Genomic DNA, 8,830 nt, shown 5'->3' with positions numbered 1-8,830 from the left:
TGAATGCTGTTCCAGGTCAACCTCTTTCAGTTTTTGTTTGTTTCTGGCAACTTCTCCCTTCAGTGTTGATTTGATTGTACTGTTTGGAGGAAGTTATCGAATTTAGTCTGATTATCGTTGTGTGTGTGTGCTCCTTTAGTGACTGCAGTGTCACCCTACACATATGTTTTCAAAGGTAAAGTTGGAAAAGACCTTTTTGAAGCATTCGAAACATGAGTCACCTTTGCTTTACACCCTCAGTCACCATCATGTCATCATCATTAGATTTTATTGTCCTGCTTATGTCTACTGGTTTTATCTCCCATGCCTCTGTATTTCTTTCCATTATTTGCCTAAAGCACAGACATTCGTTGCCTCACCAAACCCGTTCACCAACGCTTGGCTCTGTCAAGAACGGACGGGCTTCGTGCAGCTGTGGAGTCTAAGTGATGCAGTAAGACTGGAATGCAGAACTTCAAAGTAGAACGAGAGTGCAGACAAAGAATGGCGGGGTTCGGGGGGCGGGCGGATGCGAATATGTGATCTCATAAAACAGTGCGCAAACACATGCATTGGTACGTCGAAGTCCCCTGGCTGCTTTGTGGCGAAGAGATGCTCATGCACGTAATGTGCTTCCCCAGTGATATTGTAAATTTGACCACAGGGAAGTGAATGTGAAAACGTACACAAGAGTGATGGAGGCTCATGAGTCCGACATGACCCAAGACTGAGATGAGTGGAAAAGTTTCTGGAGCAGATTTTTGACTTAAGTAAGCCTTGTTGCTTAAAAAGAGAAAGAGGTCGAAAGCGGTCAGATGAGAAATAAGGCAAAAAAAAGTGATGTAGCGATATGCCAAGAGAGCGGAAAGAATCCACCGAGTGCTTGCTAACAGTTTGAGGGCCTAATGGCTTTCAGATGTGCCTTTTTTTTTTCTTTTTGACATTTTCAAAGGCGCATAAAACATTCCCTCAAAGAGGAATCCAAACAACGGATGGAATTGACGGTGTGAACATTTAACAAGGAAATGTTGCTCATGTTAAGAGCCTTAAGTATTTGACATTAACGGGTTTGTTTCAGTATTTGAAAATCTTTTATTTCTTGGGTTCTGTAGACTTTGATGTCTTTCTTTTGGGGCGAGCTGGGTGCAACCGAGCTGGGTGGGGGTGGTGCTCTCCCGTATTTCCTGTCCAGACCTTGGGGGTGCTGGGACTTGGAAGGGGTGAGGTCATCTTTTGCTCCATATGTATGTAAAGTTGACTCAAGCAAGAGAGAGAGAGATTTTGCCACATGCATATCACATCTGTCGGACAGCAGATAAGCTTTAACATGCATTTTGTATTATATTAAAGTGGTGTTGGACTTTTAATGTAGTCCCACAATATCTGCTTGGAAATCCCTTGCCTACTTTAACACAATATATTTCGACATTTCAACTCAGATTAGTTTTTCAATCAATGTTTAAATTTCTAATTTAACCTCCTAATTGGTAAATTTCTATTCACTTGGAATACCTTTGTTTAAACTTTAACACAGAGCCAGACATTTAAAGTCAAAACTCAAATACAAACATTTTACTCACAATAAATTGTATCGGAAGTCCTAATTTACTTGACAACCAGTTTTAATTAAATTATTTAGTTACCCTTTGAAGTGACACCAAGTAAGAGCATTTATATTTATTTTTAATTATGGGTTCAAAGTCAAATTCTTTCAAACTTGATCATCATTAAGAGTTTAAATGTCAGTTTACAATTTGCCTTTGCAGTTAATTTGTAAGATTTTGCAAAACCAATCAATCAATCAATCAAATATTTGATTGATTGATTGATTGATTGATTGATTGATTGATTGATTGATTGATTGATTGATTGATTGATTGATTGATTGATTGACTCATTCATTATTCTGTAGTTTTGTTTTTGTTTTTTTGTCTCAGACATTTCCTCGCAGTCCATTTCGGTACATGGCAGTCAAAGCCAAACTAAACAACAGCTGATTCCCTCGAAGCAATCGGAAATTAAAAGCATCCCAAACCATTTTGTGATGTCTACCTCACTTCGTCTGACATCAATGACAATGCATTTTTGTGCATGTGTGTGTGTGTGTGTGTGAGAGAGAGTTGGAAAAGTCACAAAAAGATTTTATGAGTATTAAAAGTCTAGTAAAGCAGGTGCACTTGGGACAAATGGAAGAACAGGATGTGCGGCGGACAGATACCCCGCTGCCTAGCCTGATCCGCTCGTGGTGATCATTACAGGTTCGGATAACAGATGCTGAGATCTTCAGAACATCTTCTTAACCTACCTGCCTATCGGCATTCCAGTCACTTTTTCATGTCTCTCTTTGACTCCTCCCACTCACACCTCTGTATTTGAGATGGCAGCTGTTCTCATAGGAAATAGGAAGCAGGAAAAAATGTTGGAGTTTTGTCTTCTCAAGCAAAGCTGTGATTTTGTGAAGCAATTAAACACAAACAAAAAAAACAAATCCAAAAAGCTGCTTGATTCTCGCTAGCTCAGTGATGGGAAACTGGATTTACTTCTTGCTATCCATACAAACAAATCCTGTTGTTCCTTGCAACTGTCTACGACACATTTGTTTAGGGTCAAACATCGAATGGCGTAAGGTTCGCATGTGCCCGGAGGCGTTCAGCAATGGACCACCCAAGAGTCTTAGACAAAACAAAAAAGGGAAGGCGTTTTGTCTGGAGCGGGACATATGTAGTGTCAAGAGTGGAGATCTAAAAGACTTGATGAGTCAATTTTCACACTCTGAATTGTTAATATACACAAATACTTATTTGTACACAAACCACACACAATGCTGCGCGATAATAGTTTACAATAATAAGTTCATAATAATAGATCCTTTACTCAAGCTATGTGATAGCGGCAAAGCTCCTGGAAATAAATTTTGATGACAAATGAGAGAAGGCCTCACACGTCGAATTGGACTTTGGTGTCAATTTTAACACAGTGATGAACAAATGGCCTGAGCACAATCACAAGCACTCACCAACTTAATTTTTTACATTTGTTCCATGATTTATATTTTTGTCATATTGTCATGTTTACTCTAATCTGAACCGTTCCTGATGTTGTACACGGCAGAGTTGAGTGACATTATTGGCGGCATTAAAAAGCTAGATTAAAGTACGTGTGTGTGTTTGGGGGGAAAGGAAATATTGTTTAACAGAAAGCTGGTGCTGTAGCAGTCCAGCTGTGGGGTGTGCCAGCAAGACCCGAATGAGTCAATATTTGTTATTGTGCTTTGAGTGTCTTCTTTGATAGCTCGCATGAACTCCTCAGGCGTCCTCTGAGGTCACCCAGATGCCACATCATCATCTTTAAGATCTTTGCCCTCACACCCTTAATATTACGTCAGCTCGGTCATGCATTTATCGTGACTTCTTCTGAAGTGGCTTTAAAACGAAATGTCTTAGCATTGATGACTTTTATGGTTCTACTGGGGAAACCTTTCTGTCACGTTGTCTTCGGCATCTGCTGCTTGTTGGAGGCTGGCATGTAACTGTGAACATCCCCCGCGCTGTTTGTTGTGTTTCACTCAATTGTTCTTCTCAATTCTGAGTCAGTGAATCAAGTCAAGCGGAGGAACTGTTAGAAATATGAAGCAGACCCCGAATAAAACATAAAAGAAGACTAGCCGCCTCTTTTCATTCAACACTCACTCAAGGCTGACATTTTCTTTGTGACTAAGCGTGATTTTACTCCCAAAAGAGGAATCTCAACATAGTTCAACATAAAACATTGTATGGGAATTGGATAAACTTCTCTGTAATCAGACAACTGGCCTCAGGAATGCAACTCCCACTGTCAGTTTCCACTCCAGCCGTCCGTCTTTGTTACGGTCATTCCAAAATGCTCGTCATGTGATTTACAGCTGCAGGCTCTGCTGATGTAGGGCAAATTCCTCAGCGGCATCAGTCAACTTTCATATACACACACCGGGAGCTGGAAGAAATGGGTGGTTGATGATTAGATTCTGCAATTAGGATGAAGCTGCTATAAGGAGAAAAAAAAAAAGCTGAGTAAGCGAATGTATTTGAAGTATCAATTATGTGGTTTGGATGTTGATGCCTGTCTTAGACAAGACTTGAGCTATGTTCACATTCTGAAGCCAGGCTCTGGTTGTACCACTCAAGCAGGCAGAACAGGAAGCTATTGCAACCCCACCCTCTTGCGAACATATATTATAACGTGTAGCGGGAAACACAATATAATGGTACATTCCCAGCTGTCAATGCTAGTGACAGATAAGGCTGCTCAGTGACCATTGCAATCGTGAGCGGCCATTATGTAGCGTGTTGGCAGCACGTGAAATAATGCCGCAGATTTGGGAAGTTCGCCATCATCAGACAGAGAGGTGAGGCTTAATGTCTGAACGCCAGGTGGAAGATCTGCTCATAGTCTTTCATTTAGGCACATTTTGCTGAACATTCCCCAACAAGTCAGTGCGATCATTTGTAAAAATATACTCCTTCAACCCGCCCTTTCCCTTGCCGAGCCAAAGAGTCAGCCAAATATGATGCAGTCCGAGATTAGACTCTAATGGCGGCACGATAATGATAATCATTACTTGAAATGACGATGACAGATGTTGATGGTGTACGTAATTCGATGATGTCAGACAAAGACAATGACAAGATTTGGTGGTGGTCAGAGGAGTTAGGTGGAGGGGGCACGCGTTTCCACCTGTAAAGCGACCCGACACACAGCTGGGATGAAGGAGAACCGCAGACGGGCTCATTGAAGGGTAGCGCTATGGATGAGCTTTAATTTGGTCTTTTTATTTATCTATCACTAGTATGTCTGTAGCTTTGTTCTCTGTGAAGACAAGATGCAGAACATGTGGAAAAACTTTCCAAAACCCTTTGAAATGCTGGCATGAGCAACTTTGGCTGCTCCCTCTTGTAAATATCTAATCAGAGTCATTCATTTCCTGTCCTGAGGTTCGACTCTATCAGTCTGATTAAGGGTGCATTAATAAGAATATGGAAGTATCTCACGTTGATGACTTCATGGATCACATTGAATTGTGTGTTTTAATAAAAAAAAATTACAATGAAGCATGAGAATAATGATTTTTATACCCGTGGAAAATCCACTGTGTTCTCATCGGCATTCATTTGGGAGTTGTATGAAAAATTGGCCAAAATAACCAAAACTTACACGCAGTTGGGGTATGTTAATAATAAAAAAGTTGTCACCACTGTTCGAGCTAGAGGAGGGGCCGCAGGGGCACTGGTCCTCCCCCCCTGCAATATTCTTCAACCCTTCACCTCTAGATGCCAGGACAGATAATTAACTTAGGGGTGTTTTTTTTTTTTTTTTTTTTCAATAGTTCTTTTACAATTAATCAATATGAATATTTAATTATTTTAGAATCTTTACTAGCATTTTTGGGAGAATTTTTTGGGTTTGTTGATTTTGCTGGTTGGTTGGTTGGTTGGTTGGTTGCTTGGTTGGTTGGTTGGTCGGTCGGTCGGTTAGTTAGTTCCAATCAAGCAAATGCCAGTTGATCCACGTGAAATCTACTTTACTTTTTACCGTATGACCTCAGAGTCTTCAAATACTTTCAGGGTGAAGCCATGAGATATTTCATAGCTCCCGCCTGACTTGAAGTTTACCCAGGTTGTAAACATGTGCATGAGGGAGGCTTAGTTGCTGACTTTTGACTTGATAATCAAAAGTCTTCACTTGCAGTATAACAGTGTTTGCATTTTCTGCTCCCCTACCAAGGATGAGAATTTGCCTTTGACCAAGTACACAAACACATGTCTACCGCCACACAATGTGAGCGGACCTCACAGCTGGTTGTTGCATGAGGCAACTTCTTTTGTTGCTTCCCCAGCAGGAATCTATCTAACAACTATTATTATCTTGGCGCACCTAAAAAAAAATACCTCCAGGAAATAACTTTTGCAGTTGTCGGTAGGGAAAACATGTGGGGCTTGCAGGAATTCAATGGAAAATGAAAGTGAATGCATGCAAGGAAGCTAATTAAAACCATATTTTGCAATAGTCTGCTACATATTTTTATAATATTGGATGGAATACATTTTGAATTTAGTTCAACTGTAAATTAAGTTAAATGTGTACCTCTGGATAAGAATCAAATATGTCCTGTTATTACTCCAGTGTGGATTCTCATCATGCATCAACATCTGGCGCCCCCTACTGCTAGAAATTGATAGTTATGCTCAGAAAGGAGGCCAAAGAAAGAGCGACCCAGTTACTCCGACAAGCAAAATTTTTACTGTACGCCTCCAGTTATTGTGAAAGCCTGATCTTGGATATTGTGTGTTAAGAAGAGGGGGGACTGTTGTCTTAACTTAGAGCTGGAGAGTTCACCGACTCCTCACTTGAGGGTCTGCAGGAGCGTTGATGCCAAGCACAACAGACAAAAGAAAGAGGAATAACAGCAAAGCCGGCGGAAGAGTGCAGAGGAATGAAGAAGAGGGGAAAAGAAGGCGCATCCACGTGAGGGCTTGCCAAGTTTTGGCAGCTGCTGGGAGCCCAGAAAGCACCTGGCAGAGTGAGGAAGAGGATGCCGAGAAGCATCACAGGGAAGATGGGGGTCAACAACTCCATGCTTGCAAGGTTATAATGAGAAAACCAGGTACAGGAAAAGCATTGTGTGTCAGTTAAAAATACACTGCATGTACAAAAAAAAAATGGATTTAAATGGGCCAATATATATGAAAACACATTTGTGGGTGTAAAAAAGCTAAACGACTTTGAGTGAGTTGAGTTTTGTCAGGGAAAAAAAATGCACAAATGATTTATTGCAATGGAAAATTTAATGTTTTTAAGAGTCTTGATTGACACTAATCTAGAGTGATGGGCATTTTAGGGTAAGAAGAGAGATGGAGGTGATGCAGTTATGTTTAGTGCCGACAAATTGTGTCGGTGCTCTAATCTGCACTTGCTTCAGTTGGTCTACAGTTCTCCATGTTCCCTAAAAATGAGGCCATCTGGCTGACTGAATCTACAAAATGAGCAGGTTTTTCCATGAATGTTTTTTTTTCTCTCCCCGCTTCTCTGACGAGGGGAGCGCATTCCAAGATGACAATAGCTGCATTCATGAGGCTCAAATAGTGAAAGAATGCTTTGGAAAGCATGAGACATCATTTTCACACATGGCTTGACCACCTCAAAGTCCAAATTTGGACACCATTGAAACCTTTCCAATGGGAAGGCTTTACAAAGTGGTCCGATTCTCTCACCATCGAGACAAGAGCCACCCGTTCGTTTTCGAGAATTAATTTGTTTTATTCCTCAGCAGCAGCTCAGGAGCTGGAGGACACCACCCCTGTGTAGTCAGCCAGCTGCTTTCCTGAACTTATTTCCCACCTCCCCGGCCATGTTGTTATTGGCAGAGTGGAGCAGACGACCGCAAACTAGGGGCCTCCATGCTCGCTGGTGCCGTAAGGGCCATGGGCTGCGAGTGGATGGACAGTACATGCCATCACTCAAAATGAAATATTGAGGCCGTTCCATAGCTTGCCATGATACGTGAGTGCTAACACTTCCAGAGTTCTCCTCTAGCACCACCTTGAGGAACATGTCATCTTCTTGGTAGCAACAAATATATGTCACAATCAGAGATGAGAAATCCAGGTAAAGAGAGTAAAATGACCGCCACAGATGTTTCCACTCAAGCAGGTCAAGGAGCATGTGCAGTTTACTTGCTGGTTAAGCATTTGTTCCTAAAGCTAAACTGGACCAGTTCTGGACCAGGGTTTCCCATCTCTAGGCAAAATTAATGGAATCATCTAGGAAGCGTTCTGCATTTTGATGGTTGGGTGAACAGTAAGTAGCCTGTTGTTTTGTTTTTGTTGGTTTTTTTTTTCCAGCACTGTAAACAAAGTGTAAAACCACATGAAAATAGCAAAACAGGAAGGATTCAACAAAGAAAGTACAAGGTGGAGGTACAGAAATACATTTTTATGGGCCCTATTTTTGCATGAACTTTGCACTTGGGTGGAGTTTTCTTTCTTTTGGTATTTTTATAAATGGGTGCAGTTAGAAAGGGGCATCTGCGCTATTGTGGGAGTGAGCACAGCCAACTTGTTTCATGGCCAATGGCTTATTGTGACTGCTCTGAGTCCACTATGATGTGATTTGCTTTTATTTTGCATAGGGTTGGGCGTGTCTTCCTGTCTTTCAGCATATGAACTCTGGTTGCTGTGTCACTGGGTGACTTTTGGTCAGATTTATGCATATAAGGATTTTGCCACTTTGACATTTAAACCAACTACCTGCAACAGAAAATTGCAACACCCTAAATGTCTTTTAAGATACAACATTGTTAAGCTCTACATAATGTATTCCATGACTTTTTTTTTAATTGAAGCACAAACAACATGGTGTCAAGGAAGAAGTAGATTGCCGAGGGCACTGTAGGTATAATACAAAGAGGAAACGGCAATGTTATTCTGTATGCAGCAGGTCTAAAACAAAAACAAAAATGTGCAGTTTTTGTGTCTATGTACAAACAACTTTTGCTGAACACATTATTGCCATTCAAGCTAGCAAAAGCAATGGCCTTGTAGGATATCTGCTTTAAAAAGAAAACTTATTTGGCTTTACAGCACTTACGCACATTTTTTTGGAGACTGGCTGTCTAGCAGGAAACAAACTCACTTGACTGTCTCAACAATTATTTAGCACTTACTTAGGCAACTCACACCCACATGCCCGTCAAAGTCAGAGTAAACCTCTAGGCCAATCTTTTGAATAAGCTATCATACAGAAGTGGGGCATTCACTGGTTTATGGGTGTGGGAATGTATTGATTCTACGCTGATTCAATCATTTACTTCATCATT

Source organism: Syngnathus scovelli, chromosome 10 (genome assembly GCF_024217435.2).
Source record: "Syngnathus scovelli strain Florida chromosome 10, RoL_Ssco_1.2, whole genome shotgun sequence".
Classification (NCBI taxonomy): domain Eukaryota; kingdom Metazoa; phylum Chordata; class Actinopteri; order Syngnathiformes; family Syngnathidae; genus Syngnathus; species Syngnathus scovelli.
This window is presented reverse-complemented; position numbering follows the sequence as displayed.